Source organism: Haematobia irritans, chromosome 4, assembly GCF_050003625.1.
Source record: "Haematobia irritans isolate KBUSLIRL chromosome 4, ASM5000362v1, whole genome shotgun sequence".
Taxonomy (NCBI): domain Eukaryota; kingdom Metazoa; phylum Arthropoda; class Insecta; order Diptera; family Muscidae; genus Haematobia; species Haematobia irritans.
Window position 1 is genome coordinate 96,936,097 of NC_134400.1, and position 13,337 is coordinate 96,949,433.

The window sequence follows — 13,337 nt, forward strand, 5'->3', positions numbered from 1 at the left end:
TGAAACTCTAATTCCCAACAGTGAAGCGTGCAGCACGGACTCCTGGGTATAAATGTTATATAGATTTCTACACCGACGGCTCCAAATTGGATGGACAATAAGTTTGTCATTCCATTTTTAACACATCGAAATATCTATTTTTGAGTATATAATACATATAGACCCAGCAAAAATTGGAAGTTGTTCTAAAGGCACATTTTTAAAAGCGCCAAGTTTGCACCACTTTCGACAAAAAGTTTGAAACTCTAATTCCCAACAGTGAAGCGTGGAGCACAGACTACTGGGTATAAATGTTATATAGATTTCTACACCGACGGCTCCAAATTGGATGGACAAGTAGGTTTTGGAGTATATTCTAAAGACCTGGAACTTAACATAGCGAAACGATTATCTACCACTGTAGTTTTCTTCGAGCTGAAATATTAGCAAATTGGCGGAGAAGTAATTTTCCAACTAATGTTGGCATTAATATATACTCAGACAGTTAACCTGCAATAAAATTCTTTGACTCTGTGTTCCATAACATGTAACCGGCCGCAAATTTCTCAATGAGATGGCTGAGCAGTACAATATTCACCTAATATGAGTGCCTGGTCATAGGAACATACTGGGGAACAGAGAAGCGGATGAGTTAGCCAGGCTAGGAACTACCTTACATATTCCAGGGGAACTGGATTCTGTTGGTATGCCTCTGGCTACCTGTAAGCTCTTAGTGCGTGAGAAAGCTGCTATGATGGCGAATGTCCGATGGGAGATTTGCAAGGATTGCAAATATGGCCCCATCTAAACTTAAATCGCACACTAGCTATGTTAGTGTTTTCAAGACGTCAGATATCACTCTTGAAGTCTGCTATAACGGGTCGCTGCCTGATAGGCGAGTTTGCAAAAACTATTGGCGCGAAGTATAATGACTATTGCCATGATGCGGAGGAAAAGGTATCAATTAGACACCACTTGTGTCAATGAAGCTATGTTCCCTTAAAACTTGTCACTTATGTCTTATCCAGAGTTGCCATTTTGGTCCGATCGGACCAAAATTGGTCCAAAAAATTATTCATGTTTAAATTTGGTCCGATGGACCAAATGGACTTTGGTTGATTTTGGCCCATTTTCGTCAAATGGGTATTTTTTTCAAAATTTTCTATAGAAATAAAATTTAGACAAAATTTTCTGTATAAATAAAATGTTAACAATATTGTAATAATTTATATAGAGAAATAAAATTTTGCGATAACTTTCTCTAAAAAATAAATTTGACAAATTTTCTATAGAAACACAATTTTGGTTAAATTTTCAAGAGAAATGACAAAATTTCCTAAAGATATGAAATTTTGACAAAATTTTGTATAGAACTAAAATTTTGACGACATTTTCTATAGTAGTAAAATTGTGACAAAATTTTCTATAAAACTAAAATCTTGATACAATTTTCTATAGAAATACAAATTTGACAAAATTTTCTACGGAAATACAATTTTGACAAAATTTTCTATACACCCTCACAAAAAATCGCTTCTGTAACATATACTCCCAAACATATTTTGCTTCAAGCATATACATTTTTGGGTATTGCCCAAACATTTATATGTTTGATCTGTACCAATATATAAAGGGTGATACGGTCAAAATTTGGTCAAGGGAAAACGCGTGTAAATCGGTTAAATCGTTTATTTAAAAAATCAAATTAAATTTCTTTTTCAAGTTCAATTAGTATAAAATTCAGGAAAAATATTCAGTTAGGCTTTCGCTTTTCCAAATCCGAATTGCCGGGCCTCACGCTTGACACCTGCCATCAGATTTTGTACATCCACCTTGTCCACCTTCTTCGCCGCAGAAAGCCAGTTTGCCTTGAACTGCTGTTCGTCCTTAGCAGTTTTTATACCCACCACCATAGAATGGTGACGGGGGTATAATAAGTTTGTCATTCCGTTTGTAACACATCGAAATATCGATTTCCGACTATACAAAGTATATATATTCTTGATCAGGGAGAAATTCTAAGACGATATAACGATGTCCGTCTGTCCGTCTGTCTGTCTATCTGTTTTAATCACGCTACAGTCTTCAATAATGAAGCAATCGTGCTGAAATTTTGCACAAACTCGTCTTTTATCTGCAGGCAGGTCAAGTCCGAAGATGGGCTATATCGGTCCAGGTTTTGATATAGTCCCCATATAACCCGACCTCCCGATTTGGGGTCTTGGGCTTATAGAAATCGTAGTTTTTATCCAATTTGCCTGAAATTTGAAATCTAGAGGTATTTTATGACCATAAAGAGGTGTGCCAAAAATGTTGAGTATCGGTCCATGTTTTGGTATACCCCCCATATAGACCGATCTCCCGATTTTACTTCTTGGGCTTATAGAAACCGCAGTTTTTATTCAATTTACCTGAAATTGGAAATCTAGAGGTATTGTAGGACCACAAATACGTGTGTCAAAAATTGTGAGTATCGGTCCATGTTTTGGTATGGTCCTCATATAAAACGACCTCCCGATTTGGGGTCTTGGGCTTATAGAAACCGTAGTTTTTATTCAATTTGTCTGAAATTGGAAATCTAGAGGTGTTTTGGGACCATAAAGAGGTGTGCCGAAAATGGTGAGTATCGGTCCATATTTTGGTATAGCCCACATAAAGACCGATTTCCCAATTTTACTTCTTGGGCTTCTAGAATCCGAAGTTTTTATCCTATTTGCCTCAAATTGGAAATCTAGAAGTATTTTCGGGTCATAAAGAGGTGTGCCGAAAACGGTGAGTATCGGTCCATATTTTAGTATAGCCCCCATAAGAACGATCTCCCGATTTAACTCCTTGGCTTTCTAGAAACCGTAGTTTTTATCTTATTTGCCTGATTTTGTAAATATTCTGGTATTTTAGGCTCACAAAAACGTGTATCGGATTAATCCATTTGGTAATGCCTCCATATAGACCGACTTCACTTCTTAAGGGTGTAGAAGGCGCACTGATCATGAAAATTGCTTGAAACTCAATGTAAAATTTCCAGATTTTACTTCTACAGATTTAAGATTTCAAATCAATAACGTCTTGATTTATAATTTTCTTGCACACTTACAAGAGATGTTAATGATTCCTCTAAAACTCAAACAAAAATGGTTCTTATAAATCCAGAATCTGATATAGTCCTCATAGGTGAAATCTTTAAATTTATCTTCGGGAAGTGTCCTCAAGCCCTCCTGAAATTTCAAAGGAAACCCTAATATTTGGTTCATGGTGGTGGCAATTTAAGATTCGGCCAGGCCGAACTTACTGCTGTATATACTTGTTTTTGTCTTCTTTAGGTTCCGCTTGACAATAGCCCAGTATTTCTCAATTGGGCGGAGCTCTGGCGTGTTGGGAGGGTTCTTGTCTTTGGTAACCACCTGCACGTTGTTGGCGGCGTACCACTCCATGGCCTTTTTACCGTAATGGCAAGATGCCAAATCCGCCCAAAACAGTACGGAACAACCGTGTTTCTTCAGGAAAGGCAGCAGACGTTTATTCAAACACTCTTTCACGTAAATTGAAACCAAGAGGTTGACAGTCCCGGATGCTATGAAAATGCTGCTTTTCAAGCCACAAGTACAGATAGCTTGCCAAACCAGATATTTCTTTGCGAACTTTGACAGTTTTATGTGCTTGAAAATATCTGCTACCTTTCCCTTTTCTTTTGCCGTATAAAACTCCTGTCACGGAAGCTGCTTGTAGTCGGATTTGACGTAGGTTTCGTCGTCCATTACCACGCAGTCAAACTTCGTCAGCATCGTCGTGTACAGCCTCCGGGATCGCGCTTTGGCCGTCGTATTTTGTTTATCATCGCGATTTGGAGTCACTACCTTCTTGTAAGTCGATAGTCCGGCTCGTTTTTTGGCTCGATGCACGGTTGTAGACGATACACCCAGCTTATTTGCGGCATCTCGGAGAGAGAGGTTAGGGTTTCGCTTGAAACTACCGGCAACTCTCTTTGTCGTCTAAGCGGCTTCCGGTTTTCGATTTCCCCCCGATCCAGACTTCCTGGCTGTCGACAAACGTTCCCCAAACACTTTAATTACATTTGTAACGGTTGATTTGGCAACTTTTAGCGATTTTGCCAGCATTGCGTGCGAGTAGCTCGGATTTTCGCGATGCGCGAACAAAATTTTGATACGCTACTCTTCTTGCTTGGACGGCATTTTGACAACTGAAGAGTGAATTCCAAAATCAAAATAGGAGCAACATTCTACAAACACACACACCTTCAAAATGAGGGGTGTTCAGGTTTTTAAAATGCAAAATTGACAGAAATACGTCAAGTTTATATTGACCAAATTTTGACCGTATCACCCTTTAATATGTTTGAAAGCATATTGGTCTAAACAATATATGTTTGGGTAGTCTAAGTTCCAAACATTTTGTATTTTTGCATCCAAATTCAATAATGTTGTCTTCCAAAAAACAATATGTTATTATGTGACCATATAATATGTTTGGAAGCATTCTGCACCCAAAAATATTATATGCTTAAAAAAAATTCTCCCAAACAATATTGTGCTCAAAATTTTATTTATTTATTTATATATTTACAATCATAATGAATTATGAAAATAAACAGGTAATATAGGTGCTAACAACATAGGTTTTCGACCTGAATGCTCAAAATTTTGTTTCTGCCCAATTGTATATTCCCCGACATCTTTCTCACTTCCACGAGATTTTTTAGTTCTTAGCACCTTTTTCTGTAATACAAACATTGTAGAAGAAATTATTCAGTTTTATGATTTTTTTATACCCTTCACCACTACTGTGGTACAGGGTATAATAAGTTTGTGCATTTGTATATAACGCCAAGAAGGAGTAATCATAGACCAACCTTTTAGTATACGGATCGGCTTAGAATTAAATTCTGAGTCGATTTAGCGATGTCCGTTTTGGAAAAAATCGGTTCAGATTTAGATATAGCTGCCATATATATTTTTCACCGATCTGGTCATAATTAGCGTGTATATCAACCGATCTTCCTCAAATTCCGTACATCCGAATATTTTATGAGTCTCGAAAAACTTGCAAAATATCAGCAAAATCGGTTCAGATTTAAATATAGCTCCCATATATAGCTTTCGCCCGATTTACACTCATTTGCCCACAGAGACCAATTTTTTGCTCCGATTTAGTTGAAATTTTGCATAGGGAGTAGAATTAGCGTTGTAACTATGCGTGCCAAATTTGCTTGAAATCGGTTCAGATTTGGATATATCTCCCATATATAGCTTTCGCCCGATTTAAACCCATATGACCACAGAGGCCAATTTTTAACTCCGATTTAGTTGAAATTTTGCACAGGGAGTAGAATTAGCATTGTAGCTATGCGTGCCAAATTTGGTTGAAATCGGTTCAGATTTAAATATATCTCCCATATATAGCTTTCGCCCGATTTACACTCATATGACCACAGAGGCCAATTCTTTACTCCGATTTAGTTAAAATTTTGCACAGGGAGTAGAATTAGCATTGTAGCTATGCGTGCTAAATTTGGTTGAAATCGTTTCGGATTTAGATATAGCTCTCATATATATGTTTTTCTGTTCCTTGTAAAATCGCCACTGCTTAGTCGAAAAGTTGTAAAAATGACTTTAATTTTCCTAAACTTCTAATACATATAAAGGGTGATTTGTTAAGAGCTTGATAACTTTTTTTAAAAAAAAAAACGCATAAAATTTGCAAAATCTCATCGGTTCTTTATTTAAAACGTTAGATTGGTCCATGACATTTACTTTTTGAAGATAATTTCATTTAAATGTTGACCGCGGCTGCGTCTTAGGTGGTCCATTCGGAAAGTCCAATTTTGGGCAACTTTTTCGAGCATTTCGGCCGGAATAGCCCGAATTTCTTCGGAAATGTTGTCTTCCAAAGCTGGAATAGTTGCTGGCTTATTTCTGTAGACTTTAGACTTGACGTAGCCCCACAAAAAATAGTCTAAAGGCGTCAAATCGCATGATCTTGGTGGCCAACTTACCGGTCCATTTCTTGAGATGAATTGTTCTCCGAAGTTTTCCCTCAAAATGGCCATAGAATCGCGAGCTGTGTGGCATGTAGCGCCATCTTGTTGAAACCACATGTCAACCAAGTTCAGTTCTTCCATTTTTGGCAACAAAAAGTTTGTTAGCATCGAACGATAGCGATCGCCATTCACCGTAACGTTGCGTCCAACAGCATCTTTGAAAAAATACGGTCCAATGATTCCACCAGCGTACAAACCACACCAAACAGTGCATTTTTCGGGATGCATGGGCAGTTCTTGAACGGCTTCTGGTTGCTCTTCACTCCAAATGCGGCAATTTTGCTTATTTACGTAGCCATTCAACCAGAAATGAGCCTCATCGCTGAACAAAATTTGTCGATAAAAAAGCGGATTTTCTGCCAACTTTTCTAGGGCCCATTCACTGAAAATTCGACGTTGTGGCAGATCGTTCGGCTATTCATGATGAAATGTCAAAGCATACTGAGCATCTTTCTCTTTGACACCATGTCTGAAATCCCACGTGATCTGTCAAATACTAATGCATGAAAATCCTAACCTCAAAAGAATCACCCTTTATATCGAGCGATAAATCATAAACAAACTTTTGCAAAGTTTCCTTAAAATTGCTTCAGATTTAAATGTTTCCCATATTTTTTTACTAAAATTGTGTTCCACCATAGTACATTAGCCAACTTAAATTTTGAGTTTATAGATTTTGTAGAAGTCTATCAAATTCTGTCCAGATCGAGTGATATTTAAATGTACGTATTTGGGACAAACCTTTATATATAGCCATCAACACAGTTGACGGATGTGATATGGTATCGAAAATTTAGATCTACAAAGTGGTGCAGGGTATAATATAGTCGGCCCCGCCCGACTTTAGACTTTCCTTACTTGTTTTTATTTTAATTTTACCTTTTGCCGGACGGGGATTCGAACAGCGGACCACACAGTTTGTAAGGATCAAAGAAGTAGTTGATCAATTGCCCAAGGAAAAATAAAATGTTAATCTTGTAATAACAAGCAACAACCACCAACATAATTCAATATCGCTCCCTGTTAAATAGCGCTCCCAGCTACTAAACACATATATGTTTATAGGCTATTTCTAAATTAATATATGTTTGCATTCAAGCATATTATATTTACAAACATAATATGTTCTAACATATTAACTTATATGTCCCAAACATGTTATGGTAGTCTATGAACATTATATGTTTGCACTCAAAAATATTGTGTTCCAAACATATAATTTTTATAGCCAAACATATGAAAAACAGTCTTTTTCATCCGTGTAGAAATAACAAAACTATCAACCAATTATCAGAATAAATTCAGGCAGTTCATTAAACCCAACAATGAACCACACTTGAACCCTCCGAAAAAATAACAAAACAAAAAGAATGGAAGAAGAAGAGGAAGCACGCCCAAAATAAATCCAGGCATAGGAAAAGAGATATGTTTGTTTTGAATTTATTTCGGCATAAGCCGGCTATCATACAAAACCTTTTTTCGGAGGGTTCAAGTGTGGTTCATTGTTGGGTTTAATGAACTGTCTGAATTTATTCTGATAATTGGTTGATAGTTTTGCTGCAAGTAGAGGATGCTGATGAGGAATGTGGTAATTCCGAAACGTGCGTCCATCCAACCATCTTGCAGTCTATAGGGCTTTGCCCAAATAAATTTGACAAACATTCTTTTCCTCTGTTGGTTAAGCTACACTTGTAGTTTAGTCAATGTATGGTTTTAAGCTGCAATAAAAAACAACAATGTTTAAAGAACAAAACCAACAATAACAAAACAAAAAGAATGAAATAACATTTTGACAAAATTTTCTATAAAAATTAATAGAAATAAAAATTTTGAATAGAAATAATAATTTGACAAAATTTTCTATCGAAGTAACTTTTTAGAAAATTTTTAACTTTTAAATGATATTAATTTAATTTGGAAAAATGGTTCGATGGTAGGAATTTTGGTCCAATATGAAATATTGACAAAAATTTCTATAGAAATAAAATTTTTAGAAAATTTTCTATAGAAATAGTATTTTGATAAAATTTTCTATAGAAATAAAACTTTGACAAAATTTTCTTTAGAAATGCAATTTTGACAAAATTTTCCATAGAAATTAAATTTTGACATAATTTTCTATAGAATTTTGACTAAGTTTTCTACAGAAATAAAATTTGGACAAAATTTTCTATAAAAATAAATAGAAATACAAATTTTGAAAATTTGACAAAATTTTCTATCGAAGTAAAATTTTGGAAAATTTTTAACTTTTAAATGATATTAATTTAATTTGGAAAAATGGTCCGACGGTAGGAATTTTGGATAAATCTTGGTCCAAAATAATAATTCATTGTGGCAACGCTGATCTTATCATTTAGTTCCTGAGAGGCCGAAGTGACGTCCAAAACCTCTTGTCTGGTTTTGGTGACGAAGGTTCGTGCATCTACCAGTACGCAAACTACCAGTACGCAAAATAAACTCCATTAGCGACTCTCCCCTTGCATTAGTATCACTACTTCCCCAAATACTATGATGTGCATTTGCATTACATCCCATAATGAGTTTTGTCTTTGTTTTCAGTGACTCCTCCACCAAGGTCTTAACGGCACATGGAGGCATCTCCCCGTCATGTCCCATGTAGACAGAAGATATCCAGTATTTGCATTTGGCGATCTCTAGACAGGCTAAGACAGTTTCTGCATTGCTCAATGAAGGAAGCATAAATAAGTTTAGTTCGTTTCTGGCAATTATACATGCTCGATTTATATCTTTACCGGTATTGTGCAACAGTTTGAAACCTGAATAAAAACTATATCTATGTCCCCTTTCATCAGGAGGATTTTTAAGGCAACAAAAGTAGCCTTGCAATGGTGAAGATTTATCTAGAGCCATTTATCTGATTTATTTGCAACCATCCAAATTTTCAACCACCGTCACATTGAGTCATGACGGACTTCCTCTTCACAGATCTCGGTGACTCTCGCATCAATCCTTCGTTCAGCTTTGGTGATACGTATACGATGTTTATCAATGTCTGCAGTTTTTATGTCTCTTTCAGCTTCGCAAGGAGATTTTTTCACTTCTGACTCTAACGGAGGCATGTTCGTTTCGTAATCCTTTGGCTGATGGCAGCTCATCCGGCGATCGTTCCCTTTTTCCAGCTTCAAGAATTTCTTGAGCCCATTTTAAGGAATCGCTTTGTTTAGCCGACAACGAGCATCGGTCGACTGATCCTAATTTCTTTAGGATAAACAAAGCATTTCTGCGTCCATTGAATCTCTTTCGTGAGGGATTACCTCCTTTTGATGTCGTTACGTTAGAAAGGTTTGGACTTGCCAAAGTATCGTCATTGCCCACATTTATAACTTCAGTCGAAACCAGTCCACTGGCCCTGAAGTTAGAAACCCTGTGTATGATTTGAATTTTGCTGCATGGTGGCTAAGTGTACCACCACACTTGAAATTCGTAATAAGCACTTATTACAATAATTTAATTAATCCTATATTCAGTTCAACATTTTGTGTAGAGCCTAAGCACTTTTAAGAGCACACACCTTTACAACGGACCTGGAATATTATAACTTAAGCAGTCTGCTAATGTTTTTGGAATCTAGTAGGTTCAACGGTAAAGACTAGAAGTGCCCACATGCAATAGGTACATTTTGATAATGTGGTATCACAATGGACTGAATAGTCTAAGTGACCCTGAAAATAAATCGGGCTGCCACTTTAACCTAACCTAACCCACCTAACCACTGCCTGATCCAAAAATAACATTTTCACTACTTTTTTGGTGGCACTTTTTTGCTGGATATAACCATGCCCGTCTGTCTGTTTGTTATAATCACACTACAACCTTCAATAATGATGAGACCATCTTGAAATTCGTTTTTGGTTTGCAGGCAGGTCAAGTTCGAAGATGGGCTGATCCACCCCTTGATTTAACTGATTTGCCTTAAATTGGAAAACTGCAGGTATTTTAGGACCACTTCTTAAGCTTCTACACACAAAAAATTTTTTTTCTGATTCAATCACGAAATTAATTGATCCAATTAATTTTATAATTGAAATGTCTTCAATCACGAAAATGATAATATCAATCACAGTTTTAATTGGGCATGGAAAAAATTCTTGATTAAAAAATTAATTGATTTCATGACCAAATTTCAATTAATTTTTTAATTGATTCAATTAAAAATTTAATTGATGTTGATTGTAAAACTCAATTAATTTATTAATTAGAAAATGTAACTATTTTCAATTACATTTTGAATTGGCTTAGAATTTTTATTTGGAATAACAATTGATTGTTTGAAAAAAAAATTAATTAAAAATTTAAAAAAATGTTCATCACTTTTTTAACTGACTTAGTCCTCTGAATTTGATTAAAAGTTAATTGTATCAATTAACTTTTTAATTAAAAATTTTAAAATTTTCAATCATTGACTTAATTAACTTAATGTTTCTATCTTGATTAAAAAGTTAATTGTACCAATTAATTTATTAATTGAAAAAAATTTCAACTTCAATAAACTTTTTAATTGGAAATATTTTGGTGATATTTTTTTCTGTGTAAAAATAGTATTTTTGATCCAATTGGCTTGAAAATTGCTGGAAATCTAGAGGTATTTGAGGACCAGAAAGATCTATGTCGAATTTTATCATTCCAGTTTTCGGTAAAGCCTCCTTATAGATCGATATCCCGATTTCACTTCGTGAGGGAATAGAAGACGCACTGGTCATCCGATTTGCTCCACACCAAAAGTAAATTTTCCAGATTTAACTTCTCGTACTCATTCTACATAATCTAGATTCCAAATAAAATCATTACATCATCATTTTCTTGAACGCTTACATAAGATGTTTGAAATTCCCCTAAAATTCAAATTGTAAATTTAACTTCGTATGTTTTAAGAAACACTTAAAATTCTCATATTTTCTCGAGGGGCTTTCAGAAGAAACTTTTATATCTCATTCATTGTGGTGGATATTCAAGGTTCTGCCCGAGCTTTCGGAGCCACCGTGGTGCAATGGTTAGCATGCCCGTCTTGCATACACAAGGTCGTGGGTTCGTTTCCTGCTTCGACCGAACACCAAAAAATTTTTCAGCGGTGGATTATCCCACCTCAGTAATGCTGGTGACATTTCTGAGGGTTTCAAAGCTTCTCTAAGTGGTTTCACTGCAATGTGGAATGCCATTCGGACTCGGCTAGAAAGAAGAGATCCCTTGTCATTGAGCTTAACATTTCTGAGGGTTTCAAAGCTTCCCTAAGTGGTTTCACTACAATGTGGAACGCCATTCGGACTCGGCTATAAAGAAGAGATCCCTTGTCATTGAGCTTAACGTGGAATCGGGCAGCACTCAGTGATAAGAGAGAAGTTCACCAATGTGGTATCTCAATGGACTTAATAGTCTAAGTGAGCCTGATACATCGGGCTGCCACCTAACCTAACCTTCGGCTGAATATACTAGGGTTTAGAATTTGTGTCGATTAGGTTATTTTTATTGAATAACACAATTATCATTACTTTAATGTGTCGTGAACACAGATAGCTCCAAAAAGAAGTAACATAAAAACAAACGAACAAAACTGAACGGGGCAAGGCGGCAAGCAATTGAGAGAAAATAGTACGCACGCGCAAGGATGTAACGAACCGTAGTTAGAAAAGTAGATTACAATTAAAAAGGTGAAAATATCCGTTACGTTTGAACTTAAACAGACACCATATGGACTAACATAGACTCCATATGGGCTCCATATGGTCAATTTGCAATCCATGGCGGAGGATATATAAGATTCGCCCAGGCCGCACTTTATACTTGTTCCCAATTGCCTTTTTTTCTCGAGTAGAAGGCTACCGTTGCTTTCTTCAATATAACTCTGACGTATTTTGCCCACTTACCAAAGGAAATTTCAATACCACCTAAGGAGATGGGCTTAACTGTGGGAATTTTGTGCTCTTTTCAGTACATGACTAAATCTGTCTTTCCATCATGAATTAGAACTAGAGACAATTTGTAGTAACTTAAAGATCTGAGTTAATAAATAAAATTAATTATTGCATGTCTCCTAGCTGTGTGAATAAATTATGTCGATCTCTCTGATTGATGCAAATTACCTTAGTTTGTCTCCCTTAATTATTTCTTATCCTTGTGCTATGCTTTACTCATGCAACAGAGACTACAACCACTTTTTGAATAGTTTAAATATAGAGCGTTGGGGGGATAATAAGGCACTAACCAGAACAAAGTAGCTAATGAAAGTGAAATTCCCACGATTCCCTCATCCAAAGACTGTTTGAGGTGAATGAAGTTGAGGACGGGATAGACCAAAAACCAAAACTTTACACAAGGAAACAGCAAACGGATACGAATGGAGTGGTTGTCTGCCCTATGACCATGGGTTTGTTCGTTTGTATGTGGAAACCTTCTTCGCCGTCTTCATCACCATCAATGTTGTGGTCGGTGGCGGCATCGAAGGTTGAAGACATGCAAATAATTGAGGGTGTGATGTGTCGCATGGTGCAATGCAGCAAATTGTTAACTTTTGCGGTTTGTGAGTTCCGTGTTTGTTTTTGTCGAGAATTTGACCCTGTTTCTCAAAGCAGCCTGTTGGGCTGTTTCACTCGAAGGGAAATGAAGTCGCAGTGTACTCTGGTCTGTGTCCTTTTCGTTAAGCCAATGGAACAATTTTCTTAGTTTTGTGGTGCCGGCACCGTCGCTACAATGCCACCACCATCTCTGCCACATTGTCATCGTCATCATCCCATTGCGGCCGCCTTCTCACTCTTTCACCTGTTTCTGTTTAACTCTTAATTAATACAATTGTTATGGTTGTTGTTGTTGTAGTTGGCTTTGTTGGTGCCATGCCATCCATGTTATTCGAGTTGTAGCTGTAGTTGCACGCGGCTGGAAAATCCTACAAATTTATGTCTGCAGTTAAGCAAATGCTGCAGTTTAACATTTTAAGCTTTCTTAACTATTGGCCCACACCAAGAGAATGCCTGCCTGCAAGGACAGTAGAACAAAATAAAGCAGAAAATGTATAATAAAGATTCACAAATGATTATTCAACAAGTCAGATAGGACTACAGAGTGGCGAAGCCGATTACATATGAGACCCTAATTTAAACCAATACTTTCAGAAAAAAGCTTCTCTAACATATATCCCAAACATATTACGCAGCAAGTTCGTAGGTTTTTATACCCTCCCCCATAGGATGGGGGATATATTAACTTTGTCATTTCGTTTGTAACACATCGAAATATTGCTCTAAGGCCCCATAAAGTATATATATATTCTGGGTCTTGGTGAAATTCT

At 36.4% G+C, this 13,337-nt stretch overlaps 1 long non-coding RNA gene across 1 annotated transcript; it reads right to left on the bottom strand.

The window, feature by feature from the left end:
- Positions 1-4,520: 4,520 nt before the first annotated feature.
- Positions 4,521-6,985, bottom strand: LOC142235245 (uncharacterized). Its single transcript, XR_012721846.1, has 2 exons — positions 6,914-6,985; positions 4,521-4,712 (listed from the first exon to the last, which is right to left on the bottom strand). It is a non-coding gene; the product is annotated as an uncharacterized LOC142235245 (long non-coding RNA).
- Between the last annotated feature and the right edge of the window lie 6,352 nt (positions 6,986-13,337).